Here is a 22,718-nt window from a genome sequence, read left to right as displayed (position 1 = left end):
GTGTTGAACATCTGGTACTTTTTGTGATGTGCTCTTCACCTTGTACCTTGTATGATGTGTTCTTCACCTTCTACCTTGTTTGATGTGTTGTACACCTGGTACCTTGTGTGATGTGTAGTACACCTGGTACCTTGTGTGATGTGTTGTACTCCTGGTACCTTGTGTGATGTGTTGTACACCTGGTACCTTGTGTGATGTGTTGTACACCTGGTACCTTGTGTGATGTGTTGTACACCTGGTACCTTGTGTGATGTGTTGTACACCTGGTACCTTGTGTGATGTGTTGAACTCCTGGTACCATGTGTGATGTGTTTTACACCTGGTACCTTGTGTGATGTGTTGTACACCTGGTACCTTTTGTGATGCGTCGTACACCTGGTACCTTGTGTGATGTGTTGTTCACCTTTTACCTTGTGTGATGTGTCCTTCACCTTGTACTTTGTGTGATGTGTTCTTCGCCTTGTGCCTTGTGTGATGTGTTGTACACCTGGTACCTTGTGTGATGAGTTGTACACCTTGTACCTTGTGTGATATGTTCTTCAACTTGTACCTTTTGTGATGTGTTGTACACCTGGTACCTTGTGTGTTGTGCTCTTCTCCTTGTACCTTGTGTGATGTGTTGTACACCAGGTACCTTGTGTGATTTGTTGTACACCTGGTAACTTGTGTGATGCGTTGTACACCTGGTCCATTGTGTGATGTGTTGTCCACCTAGTACTTTGTGTGATGTGTTGTACACTAGGTACCTTGTGTGATGTTTTCTTCACCTTGTACCTTGTGTGATGTGTTTTTCACCTTGTACCTCCTTGAAGTGTTGTACACCTGGTACCTTGTGAGATGTGTTCTTCACCTTGTACCTTGTGTGATGTGTTGTACACCTGGTACCATGTGTGAAGTGTTGTGCACCTAGTGCCTTGTGTGATGTGTTGTACACCTGGTACCTTGTGTGATGTGTTTTACACCTGGTACCTTGTGTGATGTGTTGTACACCTGGTACCTTGTGTGATGTGTTGTACACCTGGTACCTTGTGTGATGAGTTGTACACCTGGTACCTTGTGTGATGTGTTGTACACCTGTTACCTTGTGTGATGTGTTGTATACCTGGTTCCTTTTGTTATGTGTTGTAAACCTGGTACCTTGTGTAATGTGTTGTGCATCTAGTACCCTGTGTGATGTGTTGTACACCTGGTACCTTGTGTGATGTGTTGTACACCTGGTACCTTGGGTATTGTGCTCTTCACCTTGTTCCTTTTGGGATGTGTTGTACACCTGGTACCTTGTGTGATGTGTTGTACACCTAGTACCTTGCGTGATGTGTTGTACACCTGGTATCTTGTGTGATGTGTTGTACACCTTGTACCTCATGTGATGTGTTGTACTCCTGGTACCTTGTGTGATGTGTTCTTCACCTTGTACCTTGTGTGATGTGTTCTTCAGCTTGAACCTTGTGTGATGTGTTCTTCACCTTGTACCTTGTGTGATGTGTTCTTCACCCTGTACCTTGTGAGATGTATTGTACTCCTGGTACCTTGTGTGATGTGTTCTTCACCTTGTACCTTGTGTGATGTGTTCTTCACCCTGTACCTTGTGAGATGTATTGTACACCTGGTACCTTGTGTGATGTGTTCTCCACCTTGTACCTTGTTTGATGTGTTGTTTACCGGGTACCTTGTGTGATGTGTTGTACACTAGGTACCTTGTGTGATGTGTTCTTCACAATGTACCTTGTGAGATGTATTGTACACTTGGTACCTTGTGTGATGTGTTCTTCACCTTGTACCTTGTGTGATATGTTCTTCAGCTTGTACCTTGTGTGATGTGTTGTACACCTAGTATCTTGTGTGATGTGTTCTTCACCTTGTACCTTGTGTGATGTGTTCTTCACGTTGTACCTTGTGAGATGTGTAGTACACCTAGGGCCTTGTGTGATATGTTCTTCACCTTGTACCTTGTGTGATGTGTTCTTCACCTTGTACCTTGTCTGATGTATTGTACACTTGGTACCTTGTGTGATGTGTTCTTCACCTTGTACCTTGTGTGATGTGTTCTTCACGTTGTACCTTGTCTGATGTATTGTACACTTGGTACCTTGTGTGATGTGTTCTTCACCTTGTACCTTGTCTGATGTATTGTACACTTGGTACCTTGTGTGATGTGTTCTTCACCTTGTACCTTGTGTGATGTGTTCTTCACGTTGTACCTTGTGAGATGTGTAGTACACCTAGGGCCTTGTGTGATATGTTCTTCACCTTGTACCTTGCGTGATGTGTTGTTCACCTAGTACCTTTTGTGATGCATTCTTCACCTTGTACCTCGTGTGATGTGTTGTGCACCTAGTACCTTGTGTGATATGTTGTACACCTGGTACCTTGTGTGATGTGTTGTACATCTGGTAACTTGCGCGATGTGTTGTACCCCTGGTACCTTGTGTGATGTGTTGTACACCTGGTACCTTGTGTGATGTGTTGTGCACCTGCAACCTTGTGTGATGTGTTGTACACCTGGTACCTTGTGAGATGTGTTGTACTCTTGGTACCTTGTGTGATGTGTTGTACACCTGGTACCTTGTGTGAAGCGTTTTACACCTGGTGCCTTGTTTGATGCGTTCTACACCTTGTATCATGTGTGATGTGTTGTATACCTGGTACCTTTTGTGATGTGTTGCACACCTGGTACCTTGCGTGATGTGTAGTACAACTTGTAGCTTTTGTGATGTGTTGTACACCTGGTACCTTGTGTGATGTGTTCTTCACCTTGTACATTGTGTGATGTGTTGTACACCTGGTACCTTGTGTGATGTGTTGTACACCTGGTACCTTGTGTGATGTGTTGTACACTGGTACCTTGTGTGATGTGTTGTACACCTGGTACCTTGTGTGATGTGTTGTACATTAGGTACTTTGTGTGATGTGTTCTTCACCTTGTACCTCCTTGATGTGTTGTACACCTGGTACCTTGTGTGATGTGTACTTCACTTTGTACCTTGTGTGATGTGTTGTACACCTGGTTCCCTGTGTGATGTGTTCTTCAACTTGTACCTCCTTGTTGTGTTGTACACCTTGTACCTTGTGTGATGTGTTCTTAGTCTCGTACCTTGTGTGATGTGTTGTGCACCTGGTAACTTGTGTGATGTGTTGTACACCTGGTACCTTGTGTGATGTGTTGTACACCTAGTTCCTTGTGTGATGTGTTGTACACCTGGTATCTTGTGAGATGCGTTTTACACCTGGTACCTTGGGTGATGTGTTCTTCACTTTGTACCTTGAGTGATGTGTTGTACACCTGGTTCCCTGTGTGATGTGTTGTACACCTTGTACCTTGTGTGATGTGTTGCACACCTGGTACCTTGTGTGATGTGTTGTACACCTGGTACCTTGTGTGATGTGTTGTACACCTGGTACCTTGTGTGATGTGTTGTACACCTGGTACCTTGTGTGATGTGTTGTACACCTGATACCTTGTGTGATGTGGGGTTCACCTGGTACCTTGTGTGATGTGCTTACACCTGGTACCTTGTGAGATGTGGTGTACACATGGTACCTTGTGTGATGTGTTGCACACCTAGTACCTTGTGTGATGTGTTGTACACCTGGTACCTTGTGTGATGTGTTGTACACCTGGTACCTTGTGTGATATGCTGTTCTCCTCGTACCTTGTGTGATGTGTTCTTCAACTGGTACCTTGTGTGATGTGTTGTACACCTTGTGCCTTGTGTGATGTGTTGTACACTGGTTCCTTGTGTGATGTGTTGTACACCTGGTACCTTGTGTGATGTGTTGTACACCTGGTACCATGTGTGAAGTGTTGTGCACCTAGTACCTTGTGTGATGTGTCGTTCACCTGGTACCTTGTGTGATGTGTTGTACACCTGGTAACTTGAGTGATGTGTTGTACACCTGCTACCTTGTGTGATGTGTTGTACACCTGGAACCTTGTGTGATGTGTTGTACACCTGGTACCTTGTGTGATGTGTTGTGCACCTGGTACCTTGTGAGGTGTGTTGTTCACCTGGTACCTTGTGTGATGTGTTGTACACCTGACACCTTGTGTGATGTGTTGTACACCTGGTACCTTGTGTGATGTGTTGTACACCTGGTACCTTGTGTGATGTGTTGTACACCTGGTACCTTGTGTGATGTGTTGTACAGCTGGTGCATTGTGTTATGTGTTGTACACCTGTTATCTTGTGTGATGTGTTGAACACATAGTACCTTGTGTGATGTGTTGTACACCTTGTACCTTGCGCGATGTATTCTTCACCTTGCACCTTGTGTGATGTGTTGTACACCTGGCACCTTGAGTGATGTGTTCTTCAACTTGTACCTTGTATGATGCGTTGTACACCTGGTACCTTGTGTGATGTGCTCTTCTCCTTGTACCTTGTGTGATGTGTTCTTGACCTTCTACATAGTTTGATGTGTTGTACACCTAGCACGAGGCGTAATGTATTGTACATCTGGTACTTTTTGAGATGTTTTGTACACCTGGTACCTTGTGTGATGTGTTATACACCTGATTCCTTGTGTGATGTGTTGTACACCTGGTTCCTTGTGTGATGTGTTTTGCACCTACTACCTCGTGAGGTGTGTTGTACACCTGGTACCTTGTGTGATGTGTTGTACACCTGGTACCTTGTGTGATGTGTTGTACACCTGGTACCTTGTGTGATGTGTTGTACACCTGGTGCATTGTGTTATGTGTTGTACACCTGGTACCTTGTGTGATGTGTTGTACACCTGGTTCCTTGTGTGATGTGTTGTACACCTGGTTCCTTGTGTGATGTGTTGTACACCTGGTACCTTGTGTGATGTGTTGTACACACAGTACCTTGTGTGATGTGTTGTACACCTGGTACCTTGTGTGATGTGTTGCACACCTGGTACCTTGTGCGATGTGTTCTTTACCTTGCACACTGTGTGATGTGTTGTACACCTGGTACCTTGTGTAATGTGTTTTGCACCTACTACCTCGTGAAGTGTGTTGTACACCTGGTACCGTGTGTGATGAGTTGTACTCCTGGTACCTTGTGTGATGTGTTGTACACACAGTACCTTGTGTGATGTGTTGTACACCTGGTACCTTGTGTGATGTGTTGCACACCTGGTACCTTGTGCGATGTGTTCTTTACCTTGCACACTGTGTGATGTGTTGTACACCTGGTACCTTGTGTGATGTGTTCTTCATCTTGTACTTTGTGTGATGTGTTGAACACCTGGTACCTTGTGTGTGCCCTTCACCATGCACTTTGAATAATGTGTTCTTCGCCTTGTACTTTGTGTGATGTGTTGTACACCTTGCACCTTGTGTGATGTGTTGTACACCTGGTACCTTGTGTGATGTGTCCTTCACCCTGTACCTTGTGTGATGTGTCCTTCACCATGAACTTTGAATGATGTGTTCTTCGCATTGTACTTTGTGTGATGTGTTGTACACCTGGTACCTTGTGTGATGAGTTGTACACCTTGTGCTTTGTGTGATATGTTCTTCACCTTGTACCTTTTGTGATGTGTTCTTCACCTTCTACCTTGTTTGATGTGTTGTACACCTGGTACCTTGTGTGATGTGTTGTACACCTGGTACCTTGTGTGATGTGTTGTACACCTGGTACCTTGTGTGATGTGTTGTTCACCTGGTATCTTGTGTGATGTGTTGTACACCTGGTACCTTGTGTGATGTGTTCTTCACCTTCTACCTTGTTTGATGTGTTGTACACCTGGTTCCTTGTGTGATGTGTTGTACACCTGGTACCTTGTGTGATGTGTTGTACACCTGGTACCTTGTGTGAAGCGTTTTACACCTGGTGCCTTGTGTGATGCGTTCTACACCTTATATCATGTGTGATGTGCGGGTTATTTGTGTATCGTTCCAGTCACGGTATTGTGCCTTTTTGTTATTTATACCTGGTACCTTTTGTGATGTGTTGCACACCTGGTACCTTGCGTGATGTGTAGTACAACTTGTAGCTTTTGTGATGTGTTGTACACCTGGTACCTTGTGTGATGTGTTCTTCACCTTGTACATTGTGTGATGTGTTGTACACCTGGTACCTTGTGTGATGTGTTGTACACCTGGTACCTTGTGTGATGTGTTGTACACTGGTACCTTGTGTGATGTGTTGTACACTGGTACCTTGTGTGATGTGTTGTATATCAGGTACTTTGTGTGTTGTGTTCTTCACCTTGTACCTCCTTGATGTGTTGTACACCTGGTACCTTGTGTGATGTGTTCTTCAGCTCGTACCTTGTGTGATGTGTTGTACACCTGGAACCTTGTGTGATGTGTTCTTCAACTTGTACCTCCTTGTTGTGTTGTACACCTTGTACCTTGTGTGATGTGTTCTTAGTCTCGTACCTTGTGTGATGTGTTGTACACCTGGTAACTTGTGTGATGTGTTGTACACCTGGTACCTTGTGTGATGTGTTGTACACCTAGTACCTTGTGTGATGTGTTGTACACCTGGTATCTTGTGAGATGCGTTTTACACCTGGTACCTTGGGTGATGTGTTCTTCACTTTGTACCTTGAGTGATGTGTTGTACACCTGGTTCCCTGTGTGATGTGTTGTACACCTTGTACCTTGTGTGATGTGTTGCACACCTGGTACCTTGTGTGTTGTGTTGTACACCTGGTACCTTGAGTGATGTGTTGTACACCTGGTACCTTGTGTGATGTGTTGTACACCTGGTACCTTGTGTGATGTGTTGTTCACCTGATACCTTGTGTGATGTGGGGTTCACCTGGTACCTTGTGTGATGTGTTTACACCTGGTACCTTGTGAGATGTGGTGTACACATGGTACCTTGCGCGATGTGTTCTTCACCTTGTACATTGTGAGATGTGTTTTACACCTAGTACGTTGCGTGATGTGTTGTACACCTGGTACCTTGTGTGATGTGTTGCACACCTAGTACCTTGTGTGATGTGTTGTACACCTGGTACCTTGTGTGATGTGTTGTACACCTGGTACCTTGTGTGATGTGTTGTTCTCCTCGTACCTTGTGTGATGTGTTCTTCAACTGGTACCTTGTGTGATGTGTTGTACACCTTGTGCCTTGTGTGATGTGTTGTACACTGGTTCCTTGTGTGATGTGTTGTACACCTGGTACCTTGTGTGATGTGTTGTACACCTGGTAGCATGTGTGAAGTGTTGTGCACCTAGTACCTTGTGTGACGTGTCGTTCACCTGGTACCTTGTGTGATGTGTTGTACACCTGCTACCTTGTGTGATGTGTTGTACAACTGCTAACTAGTGTGATGTGTTGTACACCTGGAACCTTGTGTGATGTGTTATACACCTGGTACCTTGTATGATGTGTTGTGCACCTGGTACCTTGTGAGGTGTGTTGTACACCTGGTACCTTGTGTGATGTGTTGTACACCTGACACGTTGTGTGATGTGTTGTACACCTGGTACCTTGTGAGATGTGTTGTACACCTGGTACCTTGTGTGATGTGTTGTACACCTGGTACCTTGTGTGATGTGTTGTACAGCTGGTGCATTGTGTTATGTGTTGTACACCTGTTATCTTGTGTGATGTGTTGAACACATAGTACCTTGTGTGATGTGTTGTACACCTTGTACCTTGCGCGATGTATTCTTCACCTTGCACCTTGTGTGATGTGTTGTACACCTGGCACCTTGAGTGATGTGTTCTTCAACTTGTACCTTGTATGATGCGTTGTACACCTGGTACCTTGTGTGATGTGCTCTTCTCCTTGTACCTTGTGTGATGTGTTCTTGACCTTCTACATAGTTTGATGTGTTGTACACCTAGCACGAGGCGTAATGTATTGTACATCTGGTACTTTTTGAGATGTTTTGTACACCTGGTACCTTGTGTGATGTGTTATACACCTGATTCCTTGTGTGATGTGTTGTACACCTGGTTCCTTGTGTGATGTGTTTTGCACCTACTACCTCGTGAGGTGTGTTGTACACCTGGTACCTTGTGTGATGAGTTGTACACCTGGTACCTTTTGTGATGTGTTGTACACCTGGTACCTTGTGTGATGTGTTGTACACCTGGTGCATTGTGTTATGTGTTGTACACCTGGTACCTTGTGTGATGTGTTGTACACCTGGTTCCTTGTGTGATGTGTTGTACACCTGGTTCCTTGTGTGATGTGTTGTACACCTGGTACCTTGTGTAATGTGTTTTGCACCTACTACCTCGTGAAGTGTGTTGTACACCTGGTACCGTGTGTGATGAGTTGTACTCCTGGTACCTTGTGTGATGTGTTGTACACACAGTACCTTGTGTGATGTGTTGTACACCTGGTACCTTGTGTGATGTGTTGCACACCTGGTACCTTGTGCGATGTGTTCTTTACCTTGCACACTGTGTGATGTGTTGTACACCTGGTACCTTGTGTGATGTGTTCTTCATCTTGTACTTTGTGTGATGTGTTGAACACCTGGTACCTTGAGTGATGTGCCCTTCACCATGCACTTTGAATAATGTGTTCTTCGCCTTGTACTTTGTGTGATGTGTTGTACACCTGGTACCTTGTGTGATGAGTTGTACACCTTGTGTCTTGTGTGATATGTTCTTCACCTTGTACCTTGTGTGATGTGTCCTTCACCATGCACTTTGAATGATGTGTTCTTCGCCTTGTACTTTGTGTGATGTGTTGTACACCTGGTACCTTGTGTGATGAGTTGTACACCTTGTGCTTTGTGTGATATGTTCTTCACCTTGTACCTTGTGTGATGTGTTCTTCACCTTCTACCTTGTTTGATGTGTTGTACACCTGGTACCTTGTGTGATGTGTTGTACACCTGGTACCTTGTGTGATGTGTTGTACACCTGGTACCTTGTGTGATGTGTTGTTCACCTGGTATCTTGTGTGATGTGTTGTACACCTGGTACCTTGTGTGATGTGTTCTTCACCTTCTACCTTGTTTGATGTGTTGTACACCTGGTTCCTTGTGTGATGTGTTGTACACCTGGTACCTTGTGTGATGTGTTGTACACCTGGTACCTTGTTTGATGTGTTGTACACCTGGTTTCTTGTGTGATGTGTTGTTCACCTGGTATCTTGTGTGATGTGTTGTACACCTGGTACCTTGTGTGATGTGTTCTTCACCTTTACCTTGTTTGATGTGTTGTTCACCTGGTACCTTGTGTGATGTGTTGTACACCTGGTACCTTGTGTGATGTGTTCTTCACCTTCTTCCTTGTGTGATGTGTTCTTCACCTTTACCTTGTTTGATGTGTTGTTCACCTGGTACCTTGTGTGATGTGTTGTACACCTGGTACCTTGTGTGATGTGTTCTTCACCTTCTTCCTTGTTTGATGTGTTGTACACCTGGTTCCTTGTGTGATGTGTTCTTCAACTGGTACCTTGTATGATGTGTTTTACACCTGGTAACTTGTGTGATGTGTTGTACTCCTGCTAACTTGTGTGATGTGTTGTACACCTGGTACCTTGTGTGATGTGTTGTGCACCTTTTATCTTGTGTGAAGTGTCCTTCACCTTGTACTTTGTGTGATGTGTTCTTCGCCTTGTAACTTGTATGATGTGTTGTACATCTGGTACCTTGTGTGATGAGTTGTACACCTTGTACCTTGTTTGATGTGTTGTACACCTGGTACCTTGTGTGATGTGTTCTTCAACTGGTACCTTGTGTGATGTGTTTTACACCTGGTACCTTGTGTGATGTGCTGTACTCCTGCTACCTTGTGTGATGTGTTGTACACCTGGTACCTTGTGTGATGTGTTGTACACCTTTTGTCTTGTGTGAAGTGTCCTTCACCTTGTACTTTGTGTGATGTGTTCTTCGCCTTGTAACTTGTGTGATGAGTTGTACACCTTGTACCTTGCGAGATATGTTCTTCAACTTGTACCTTGTGTGATGTGTTGTACACAAGGTACCTTGCGTGATTTGTTGTACACCTGGTAACTTGTGTGATGCATAAATAACAAAAAGGCACAATACCGTGACTGGAACGATACACAAATAACCCGCACATAAAAGACAGAAGCTTACGACGACGTTTCGGTCCGACTTGGACCATTGACCAAGTCACACTAACAGAGGAGGAGCAGGACGGCTATATATAGGCAGGAAGAGGAGGAGGTAGTAGTAGTGGTAGTGGTAGTAGTAGTAGTAGTACAAGAATTGTATATAATACCGACAGGATGAAATGACACATGCACAACACCCGGGCATCCCCACCGTAGACGTTTCGCCATCCAGCCAGCCACTGGATGGCGAAATGTCCACAACAAAGACAACCAGACGCCGCACATGTGTCTAATTTCATCAGTAGATGTAGTAGAAGAAGAAGAGGTAGTAGTAGTGGTAGTGGTAGAAGTGGGAAATAAGGAAGACGAGCCAGTCAAATACAAAGGAAGGGGAGTACTGCAAGAGAGCTAGAAACCCACAGAGGGAGAGCAAGCGCACCGAGGTGCGTGAAAGGGGAAGTGGTGAAATAAAATAAAGAAGGAACAGAAACACGAGACAGGAGAGAGAAAGACAACCCAGAGGAGAAAAGGAGAGAGGAAAGGGGAAGAGGAAGAAGAAAAAGAAGAAAAAGAAAAAAATGAGGATTCAGGTTAAGTCACGGGTGTTCTGAAGTTTGGAGCATTTTACAATGTAGTGGGAGAGGAAGGCATCTACAGAGACGAAGCCAGGGCTAAGGTTCATACAAGGAAAGTTGTGTATAAGAGAGGATTCATCTAAACGGCGACTGTTCGAGTTGGAAGTAGGGAAGACAGTTTTAGCAGAAGACCAGTCAATAGGATGGCTATGATCTCTGACGTGACAGAAAAGAGCATTGTTAGTGTCGGCAAGCCTAACACTATTTTTGTGCTCCCTAAGTCTGTCAGAAAGAGATCGACCAGTTTCTCCAAAGTATTGAAGAGGACAGGAGGAGCAAGAAATAGACACCAGGAACATCTGTAGAGGGAGGAGAGGTATGAACATGGAATACTTCGAGACTGTTCTTCTTCCTACCCTCGATGTGCAACCTTCACTCTGGCTCCGCTATGTGGATGACATCTTTGCTCTGTGGCCTCATGACTCCAGTCTCTTCCAACCTTTTCTTGAAGCTCTTAACAATCTTGCCCCTTCCATTAAGTTTAAAGCTGAATGGGAATCTAATTCCTTACTTCCTTTCCTTGATGTCCATGTCCACCGCTCAGATACAGGTTTTTCCTTTTCCGTTTACCGTAAACCTATGCACAGTGGCATGTACATTCACTACTTTTCCTATCATGCTTCCCCTGTCAAGAAAAGTGTTCTTATCTCCCTCTTTCTCCGTGCCCTCCGCATCTGTGATCCTCAGTTCCTTCCAGCAGAAATTTCCACTCTTTATAATTCGTTCTCCCGTCTTGGCTACCCTTCCCATTTCATAGACTCTGCCCTCTCACGTGCTAAACGCAATTTCTTCTCTCCCAAACTCTCTACTCATGGGAACTCTTCTATCCTCTGCCTTCCCTACATTTCCGGTCTTTCTAATCTCAACAATTCTCTCCGTCCCTTAGACATCAAGCTTACCTTCCGCCAGACTAACACTCTTCGCACTAATCTCGTTCATACCTCTCCTCCCTCTACAGATGTTCCTGGTGTCTACTCTATTTCTTGCTCCTCCTGTCCTCTTCAATACTTTGGAGAAACTGGTCGATCTCTTTCTGACAGACTTAGGGAGCACAAAAGTAGTGTTAGGCTTGCCGACACTAACAATGCTCTTTTCTGTCACGTCAGAGATCATAGCCATCCTATTGACTGGTCTTCTGCTAAAACTGTCTTCCCTACTTCCAACTCGAACAGTCGCCGTTTAGATGAATCCTCTCTTATACACAACTTTCCTTGTATGAACCTTAGCCCTGGCTTCGTCTCTGTAGATGCCTTCCTCTCCCACTACATTGTAAAATGCTCCAAACTTCAGAACACCCGTGACTTAACCTGAATCCTCATTTTTTTCTTCTTCTTCTTTTTCTTCTTCCTCTTCCCCTTTCCTCTCTCCTTTTCTCCTCTGGGTTGTCTTTCTCTCTCCTGTCTCGTGTTTCTGTTCCTTCTTTATTTTATTTCACCACTTCCCCTTTCACGCACCTCGGTGCGCTTGCTCTCCCTCTGTGGGTTTCTAGCTCTCTTGCAGTGCTCCCCTTCCTTTGTATTTGACTGGCTCGTCTTCCTTATTTCCCACTTCTACCACTACCACTACTACTACCTCTTCTTCTTCTACTACATCTACTGATGAAATTAGACACATGTGCGGCGTCTGGTTGTCTTTGTTGTGGACCTTTCGCCATCCAGTGGCTGGCTGGATGGCGAAACGTCTACGGTGGGGATGCCCGGGTGTTGTGCATGTGTCATTTCATCCTGTCGGTATTATATACAATTCTTGTACTACTACTACTACTACCACTACCACTACTACTACCTCCTCCTCTTCCTGCCTATATATAGCCGTCCTGCTCCTCCTCTGTTAGTGTGACTTGGTCAATGGTCCAAGTCGGACCGAAACGTCGTCGTAAGCTTCTGTCTTTTATGTGCGGGTTATTTGTGTATTGTGTGATGCGTTGTACACCTGGTCCATTGTGTGATGTGTTTTCCACCTAGTACTTTGTGTGATGTGTTGTACACCGGGTATTTTGCGTGATGTGTTGTACACCTGGTACCTTGTGTGATGTGTTCTTCACCTTGTACCTTGGGTGATGTGTTGCACACCTAGGACCTTGTGTGACAAGTTCTTCACCTTGTACCTTGTGTGATGTGTTGTACACATAGTACCTTGTGTGGTGTGTTCTTCACCTTGTACATTGAGAGATGTGTTGTACACCTGGTACCTTGTGTGATGTGTTGTGCGCCTGGTACCTTGTGAGGTGTGTTGTACACCTGGTACTTTCTGTGATGTGTTGTACACCTGACACCTTGTGTGATGTGTTGTACACCTGGTACCTTGTGTGATGTGTTGTACACCTGGTACCTTGTGTGATGTGTTGTACATCTGGTACCTTGTGTGATGTGTTGTGCACCTGGTGCCTTCTGTGATGTGTTGTATACCTGGTTCCTTTTGTTATGTGTTGTAAACCTGGTACCTTGTGTAATGTGTTGTGCATCTAGTACCCTGTGTGATGTGTTGTACACCTGGTACCTTGTGTGATGTGTTGTACACCTGGTACCTTGGGTATTGTGTTCTTCACCTTGTTCCTTTTGGGATGTGTTGTACACCTGGTACCTTGTGTGATGTGTTGTACACCTAGTACCTTGCGTGATGTGTTGTACACCTGGTACCTTGTGTGATGTGTTGTACACCTGGTATCTTGTGTGATGTGTTGTACACCTTGTACCTCATGTGATGTGTTGTACTCCTGGTACCTTGTGTGATGTGTTGTACACCTGGTACATTGTGTGTTGTGTTGTACAACTTGTACCTTGTGTGATGTGTTGTACACCTGGTACCTTGTGTGATGTGTTCTTCACCTTGTACCTTGTGTGATGTGTTGTACACCTGGTACCTTGTGTGATGTGTTGTACACCTGGTACCTTGTGTGATGTGTTGTACACCTGTTACCTTGCGTGATGTGTTGTACTCCTAGTATAATGTGTGATGTGTTCTTCACATTGTACCTTGTGTGATGTATTGTACACCTGGTACCTTGTGTGATGTGTTCTTCAACTTGTACCTTGTGTGATGCGTTGTACACCTGGTACCTTGTGTGATGTGTTGTACACCTGGTTCCTTGTGTGATGTGTTGTACACCTGGTACATTGTGTGATGTGTTCTTCACCTTGTGCCTTGAGTGATGTATTGCGCACTTGGTACCTTGTGTGATGTGTTCTTCACCTTGTACCTTGTGTGATGTGTTCTTCACCTTGTACCTTGTGTGATGCGTTGTACACCTGGTACCTTGTGTGATGTGTTGTACACCTGGTACCTTGTGTGATGTGTTGTACACCTCGTAACTTGCGCGATGTGTTGTACCCCAGGTACCTTGTGTGATGTGTTGTGCACCTGCTACCTTGTGTGATGTGTTGTACACCTGGTACCTTGTGAGATGTGTTGTACTCCTGGTACCTTGTGTGATGTGTTGTACACCTGGTACCTTGTGTGAAGCGTTTTACACCTGGTACCTTTTTTGATGTGTTGCACACCTGGTACCTTGTGTGATGTGTTCTTCACCTTGAACCTTGTGTGATGTGTTGTACACTGGTACCTTGTGTGATGTGTTGTACACCTGGTACCTTGTGTGATGTGTTGTACATCAGGTACTTTGTGTGATGTGTTCTTCACCTTGTACCTCCTTGATGTGTTGTACACCTGGTACCTTGTGTGATGTGTTCTTCAGCTCGTACCTTGTGTGATGTGTTGTACACCTGGTACCTTGTGTGATGTGTTCTTCACCTTGTACCTTGTGTGATGTGTTCTTCAACTTGTACCTCCTCGTTGTGTTGTACACCTTGTACCTTGTGTGATGTGTTCTTAGGCTCGTACCTTGTGTGATGTGTTGTACACCTGGTAACTTGTGTGAAGTGTTGTACACCTGGTACCTTGTGTGATGTGTTGTGCACCTAGTACCTTGTGTGATGTGTTGTAAACCTGGTATCTTGTGAGATGCGTTTTGCACCTGGTACCTTGGGTGATGTGTTCTTCACTTTGTACCTTGTGTGATGTGTTGTACACCTGGTTCCTTGTGTGATTTGTTGTACACCTTGTACCTTTTGTGATGTGTTGCACACCTGGTACCTTGTGTGTTGTGTTGTACACATGGTACCTTGAGTGATGTGTTGTACACCTTGTTCCTTGTGTGATGTGTTGTACACCTGGTACCTTGTGTGATGTGTTGTACACCTGATACCTTGTGTGATGTGGGGTTCACCTGGTACCTTGTGTGATGTGTTGTACACCTGGTACCTTGTGAGATGTGTTGTACACCTGGTACCTTGCGCGATGTGTTCTTCACCTTGTACATTGTGAGATGTGTTTTACACCTAGTACCTTGCGTGATGTGTTGTACACCTGGTACCTTGTGTGATGTGTTGTACACCTGGTACCTTGTGTGATGTGTTGTTCTCCTCGTACCTTGTGTGATGTGTTCTTCAACTGGTACCTTGTGTGATGTGTTGTACACCTTGTGCCTTGTGTGATGTGTTGTACACTGGTTCCTTGTGTGATGTGTTGTACACCTGGTACCTTGTGTGATGTGTTGTACACCTGGTACCATGTGTGAAGTGTTGTGCACCTAGTACCTTGTGTGATGTGTTGTTCACCTGGTACCTTGTGTGATGTGTTGTACACCTGGTAATTTGTGTGATGTGTTGTACACCTGCTACCTTGTGTGATGTGTTGCACACCTGGAACCTTGTGTGATGTATTGTACACCTGGTACCTTGTGAGGTGTGTTGTACACCTGGTACCTTTTGCGATGTGTTGTACACTTGACACCTTGTGTGATGTGTTGTACACCTGGTACCTTGTGTGATGTGTTGTACACCTGGTACCTTGTGTGATGTGTTGTACACCTGGTACCTTGTGTGATGTGTTGTACACCTGGTGCATTGTGTTATGTGTTTTACACCTGTTATCTTGTGTGATGTGTTGTACACATTGTATCTTTTGTGATGTGTTGTACTCCTTGTACCTTGTGTGATGTGTTGCACACCTGGAACCTTGTGCGATGTGTTCTTCACCTTGCACCTTGTGTGATGTGTTGTACACCTGGTACCTTGAGTGATGTGTTCTTCAACTTGTACCTTGTATGATGCGTTGAACACCTGGTACCTTGTGTGATGTGTTGTACACCTGGTACCTTGTGTGATGTGTTGTACACCTGGTACCTTGTGTGATGTGTTGTACACCTGATTCCTTGTGTGATGTGTTGTACACCTGGTTCCTTGTGTGATGTGTTGTACACATGGTACCTTGTGTGATGTGTTGTACACATGGTACCTTGTGTGATGTGTTGTACACCTGGTACCTGGTGTGATGTGTTGTACACCTGGTACCTTGTGTGATGAGTTGTACACCTGGTACCTTGTGTGATGTGTTGTACACCTGGTACCTTTTGTGATGTGTTGTACACATGGTACCTTGTGTGATGTGTTGTACACCTGGTACCTGGTGTGATGTGTTGTACACCTGTTATCTTGTGTGATGTGTTGTACACCTGGTTCCTTGTGTGATGTGTTTTGCTCCTACTACCTCGTGAGGTGTGTTGTACACCTGGTACCTTGTGTGATGAGTTGTACTCCTGGTACCTTCTGTGATGTGTTGTACACGTAGTACCTTGTGTGATGTGTTGTACACCTGGTACCTTGTGTGATGTGTTGCACACCTGGTACCTTGTGCGATGTGTTCTTTACCTTGCACCTTGTGTGATGTGTTGAACACCTGGTACCTTGTGCGATGTGTTCTTCGCCTTGTACTTTGTGTGATGTGTTGAACACCTGGTACCTTGAGTGATGTGTTCTTCACCTTGTACCTTGTGTGATGTGTTGTACACCTGGTACCTTGTGTGATGAGTTGTACACCTTGTGCCTTGTGTGATATGTTCTTCACCTTGTACCTTGTGTGATGTGTTGAGACACTTGGTACCTTTTGTGATGTGCTCTTCACCTTGTACCTTGTGTGATGTGTTATTCACCTTCTACCTTGTTTGATGTGTTGTACACCTGGTACCTTGTGTGATGTGTTGTACACCTGGTACCTTGTGTGATATGTTGTACACCTGGTACCTTGTGTGATGTGTTGTTCACCTGGTATCTTGTGTGATGTGTTGTACACCTGGTACCTTGTGTGATGTGTTCTTCACCTTCTGCCTTGTTTGATGTGTTGTACACCTGGTGCCTTTTGTGATGTGTTCTTCAACTGGTACCTTGTGTGATGTGTTTTACACCTGGTACCTTGTGTGATGTGCTGTACTCCTGGTACCTTGTGTGATGTGTTGTACACCTGGTGCATTGTGTTATGTGTTGTACACCTGGTGCATTGTGTTATGTGTTGTACACCTGTTATCTTGTGCGGTGTGTTCTTCACCTTGTACCTTGTGTGATGTGTTATACACCTTTTGTCTTGTGTGATGTGTCCTTCACCTTGTACCATGTGTGTCGTGCTCTTCTCCTTGTACCTTGTGTGATGTGTTGTACACCAGGTATCTTGTGTGATGTGTTGTACACCTGGTAACTTGTGTGATGGGTTGTACACCTGGTCCATTGTGTGATGTGTTGTCCACCTAGTACGTTGTGTGATGTGTTGTACATCGGGTACCTTGCGTAATGTATTGTACACTAGGTACCTTGTGTGATGTGTTCTTCACCCTGTACCTTGTGTGATGTATTGTACACCTGGTACCTTGTGTGATGTGTTCTTCACCTTGTACCTTGTGTGATGTGTTCTTCACCTTGTACCTTGTGTGATGTGTTCTTCACCTTGTACCTTGTGTGATGTGTTGTACACATAGTACCTTGTGTGATGTGTTCTTCACCTTGTACCTTGTGTTATATGTAGAACACCTGGTACCTTGCGTGATGTGTTCTTCACCTTGTACATTGAGAGATGTGTTGTACACCTGGTACCTTGTGTGATGTGTTGTACACCTGTTACCTTGTGTGATGTGTTGTACACCTAGTGCCTTGTGTGATGTGTTGTACACCTAGTTCCTTGTGTGATGTGTTGTACACCTGGTACCTTGTGTGATGTTTTCTTCACCTTGTACCTTGTGTGATGTGTTGTATACCTGGTACCTTTTGTGATGTGTTGTAAACCTGATACCTTGTGTAATGTTTTGTACATCTAGTACCCTGTGTGATGTGTTGTACACCTGGTACCTTGTGTGATGTGTTGTACACCTGGTACCTTGTGTTTTGTGTTGTACACCTGGTACATTTTGTGATGTGTTGTTCACCTGGTATCTTGTGTGATGTGTTGTACACCTGGTACCTTGTGTGATGTGTTGTGCACCTGGTAACTTTTGTGATGTCTTGAACACCTGGTACCTTTTGTGATGTGTTGTACACCTGGTATATTGTGTGATGTGTTGCACACCTGTTACCTAGTGTGATGTTTTGTAGACCTGGTACCTTTTGTGAGGTGTTGTACACCTTGCACCTTATGTGATGTGTTGTACACCTGGTACCTTGTGTGATGTGTAGTACACCTGGTACCTTTTGTGATGTGTTCTTCACCTTGTACCTTGTGTGATGTGTTCTTCACCTTGTACCTTGTGTGATGTGTTGTACACCTGGTACCTTGTGTGATGTGTTATACACCTGTTACCTTGTGTGATGTGTTCTTCACATTGTACCTTGTGTGATGTATTGTACACCTGGTACCTTGAGTGATGTGTTCTTCAACTTGTACCTTGTGTAATGCGTTGTACACCTGTTACCTTGTGTGATGTGCTCTTCTCCTTGGACCTTGTGTGATGTGTTCTTGACCTTCTACCTAGTTTGATGTGCTGTACACCTAGCACGAGGCGTAATGTATTGTACATCTGGTACCTTTTGAGACGTTTTGTACACCTGGTACCATGTGTGATGTGTTGTACACCTGTTTCCTTGGGTGATGTGTTGTACACCTGCTACCTTGTGTGATGTGTTCTTCACCTTGTACCTTGAGTGATGTATTGTACACTTTGTACCTTGTGTGATGTGTTCTTCCCTTGTACCTTGCGTGATGTGTTGTACACCTAGTACCTTTTGTGATGTTTTCTTCACCTTGTACCTCGTGTGATGTGTTGTACACATTGTACCTTGTGTGATGTGTTCTTCACGTTGTACCTTGTGTGATGTGTAGTACACCTGGTACCTTATATGATGTGTTCTACACCTGGTACCTTGTGTGAAGTGTTGTATTCCTAGTTCCTTGTGTGATGTGTTGTACACTTGGTACCTTGTGTGATGCGTTTTACACCTGGTGCCTTGTGTAATGTGCTCTTCACCTGGTACCTTGTGTGATGTATTGTATACCTGGTACCTTTTGTGATGTGTTGTACACCTGGTACCTTCTGTGATGTGTTGTACACCTGGTACCTTGTGTGATGTGTTGTTCACCTGGTACCTTGTGTGATGTGTTGTACACCTGGTACCTTGTGTGAAGTGTTGTACACCTGGTACCTTGTGTGATGTGTTGTACACCTGGTACCCTCTGTGATGTGTTGTACACCAGGTACCTTGTGTGATGTGTTCTTCACCTTGTACCTCCTTGATGTGTTGTACACCTGGTACCTTGTGTGATGTGTTCTTCATCTAGTACCTTGTGTGATATGTTGTTCACCTGGTACCTTATGTGATGCGTTCTTCACCTTGTACCTTGTGTGATGTATAACGGGCTTGTTTGGTATTCTGGTAGCGGGTGTTTAAATGATATTCGTCTTCGGAGATTACTATAAAGCACAAGTGAGTATTACAAAGACAGGTCATATGGTTGCATTCAGTCATATGAAGGATTCTGTTAGGTAGTGTATTTAAAAAATAATAAAGTTAGATTCGGTTTTAGGTTTAACATTTATGTGATATAATTGTGAGAAACATTTAAGATATACAATTTATAAGGTTCAGTTATTCAGTATTTATTTGGTTTTGGGTGAGTAAGTGATCTTTGAGTAGAGACTTGAATTTATAAACACTACCTGTTTATAAATTCAAGTCTCTACTCAAAGATCACTTACTCACCCAAAACCAAATAAATACTGAATAACTGAACCTTATAAATTGTATATCTTAAATGTTTCTCACAATTATATCACATAAATGTTAAACCTAAAACCGAATCTAACTTTATTATTTTTTAAATACACTACCTAACAGAATCCTTCATATGACTGAATGCAACCATATGACCTGTCTTTGTAATACTCACTTGTGCTTTATAGTAATCTGTTTACATTAATGTTTTATCACTGAATTCATCATTGCTTAGTTAATCTTAAGTTAATTTTAAGCCAGCCCGTAATGCTATGCATAGTATAAGTGGCTTTGGCATGCTGCTCTTATCTGTATTTTTTTGTACCTCTGTATGTGTGCTCAAATTTATAATAAATAAATAAATAAATAAAATTGTTAAGTCGTTGTGGGTACACAGGCTTGTGTGTTGTGCCCATGGCCCGGGAGGGCCATGCCCACGAGAGAGAGCTGGGAGGCCTTGTGTCTTCCTGCTAGGCCGCTGTGTCAGTGAGGGAGAGGCATGGGCCGGCAGGCTGGCGTGCCTACCTAGAGGCCTGGCTACAGAGGGCAGCACCTGAGTGGCACGAGATATGAACTAAGCTGGCAGACAGCATGGGCTGTCTGTGCAGACAGTACTGGCTGTCTACATACGCTTGGCCACCTACCGCGCGTCGTCCCGACGCGACAATACTGGTGGTAAAAGAAACTCGGTCTCTCTCTCGTAGGAACGGGGCACAGAACACAAAATAAAAACATATATATACATATGGACATGGAAAAAAAACTTCCTACGGGGAGGGAAGAAAAATCATGGGGTGTGCTAAACATCGTGGTCAAAGGCAATGAGCGTCGAAGGGCATCACTGCACACCTTCCTGCGTCTGGACAGGTTCTGCAACACGGGAGACATCGCTGCGGCTGAGCTGTGACGTAACAGGGTAAGGTCTCCTCTGGTGAAGCAGTCATCGTAGGAGTCGCTGCAGGTTTTCACTCAACCTAGGGCACGACATGCTGGTGCCCTCGAGTGAGGCGTCGACAAAACTCGGCAACTGGGCAGGACTTCTGGCAAGCGACTCAGGAGGACACTTTTCGACTGGTACTGTCGCTGGGCTGTCACTGCCGGCGAGCGTGGAGCGAGTTGTGGAGCGAGTCGTGGCAGAGACGACTGGGCGAAACATCTGGGAGTCGTAACATCATACACCAGACTGCAGTGAGAGAGCTAGCAGTCAAAGTGACATCATCTTTGTGCTGGCTGCTCACTGAAGCTTGTGACACGAGGCTGACACAGCGCCTGCCGACAGGGCTGGCTGCGGCTTGACGAGTATCATCTCTCGACAGCTGGAGTTATAACAGAGGTTAGCCTAAGCGTCCCCAGACTTGTTTCTCTACATATAACTGCACTCTGACGGTCTGAAGGTGAAGTGAAACAAATCTCGATGGGAATCGTAGCAGGTACGATTCTGCACAACATCACGAGCGATGAGCATAAAAGCTTTCTGTACAAGAGGGCTCGTACGCTCAGGGCTGAGTAATCAGCTGTCAAACACACTGGTCACACGGGTGACTTAACACAGTGGTGCTACTCAGGTCTGGCTCAGACCTCACTGGACACACGGAAACTTTACACACACACTGCGGTACAACATGGCTTAAACTAGCAAATGATGCTTTTCTGTGCACAAAACTGACACTAAGACATATACTAAAATGTGAGAACACTGACTGAGAGGAATTAATTAACACGACATATATTCTCTCTCAATCTTCTCGGAAATATTAAAATAATTATTGAACACTCGATGGTGACATCATGTGATGTCAGGCGTAATGTCGCGAGGTGACGTCAGCAGCACTGTGACGTCAGCAGACATCTCGAGGTGACGTCAGCAGACATCTCGAGGTACCTTGGTGATGTGTTCTTCATCTTGTACCTTGTGTGATGTGTTGTACACCTGATGCCTTGTGTGATGTGTCCTTCACCTTGTATTTTGTATGATGTGTTCTTCGCCTTGTACCTTGTGTGATGTGTTGAACACCTGGTACCTTGTGTGACGTGTTCTTCATCTTGTACCTTGTGTGATGTGTCGTACACCTGGTATCTTGTGTAATGAGTTGTACACCTGGTACCTTGTGTGATGTGCTCTTCACCTTGTACCTTGTGTGATGTGTTCTTCGCCTTTTACCTTTTTTTATGTGTTGTACACGTGGTACCTTGTGTGATGTGTGGTACACCTGGTACCTTGTGTGATGTGTTGTACTCCTGGTACTTTGTGTGATGTGTTGTACACCTTCTACCTTGGGTTATGTGTTGTACACCTGGTACCTTGTGTGATGTGTTGTACACCTGGTACCTTGTGTGATGTGTTGTACACCTGATACCTTGTGTGATGTGTTGTACACCTAGTACCTTGTGTGATGTGTTGTATACCTGATACCTGGTGTGATGTGTTGTACACCTGGTATCTTGTGTGATGTGTTGTACACCTAGTACCTTGTGTGATGTGTTGTACACCTGGTACCTAGTGTGATGTGTTGTACACCTGGTACCTTGCGCGATGTGTTCTTCTCTTTGCACCTTGTGTGATGTGTTGTAAACCTAGTACCTTGTGTGATGTGTTCTTCACCTTGCACCTTGCGTGATGTGTTGAACACCTGGTACCTTGTGTGATGTGTTCTTCACCTTGTACTTTGTGTGATGTGTTCTTCGCCTTTTACCTTGCGTGATGTGTTGTACACCTGGTACCTTGTGTGATGTGCTCTTCTCCTCGAACCTTGTGTGATGTGTTCTTCACCTTCTACCTTGTTTGATGTGTTGTACACCTGGGACGTTGTGTGAAGTGTTGTACACCTGGTACTTTGTGTGATGTGTTTTACACCTGGTACCTTGTGTGATGTGTTGTACACCTGGTACCTTCTGTGATATGTTCTTCAACTTGTACCTTGCGTGATGTGTTGCACACCTGTTACCTTGTGTGATGTGCTCTTCTCCTCGAACCTTGTGTGATGTGTTCTTCACCTTCTACCTTGTTTGATGTGTTGTACACCTGGGACGTTGTGTGAAGTGTTGTACACCTGGTTCTTTGTGTGATGTGTTTTACACCTGGTAC

This window comes from Cherax quadricarinatus, chromosome 33, assembly GCF_038502225.1.
Source record: "Cherax quadricarinatus isolate ZL_2023a chromosome 33, ASM3850222v1, whole genome shotgun sequence".
Taxonomy (NCBI): Eukaryota; Metazoa; Arthropoda; class Malacostraca; order Decapoda; family Parastacidae; genus Cherax; species Cherax quadricarinatus.
The sequence above is the reverse complement of the archived record's forward strand: the minus strand, read 5'-3'. Positions refer to the sequence as shown.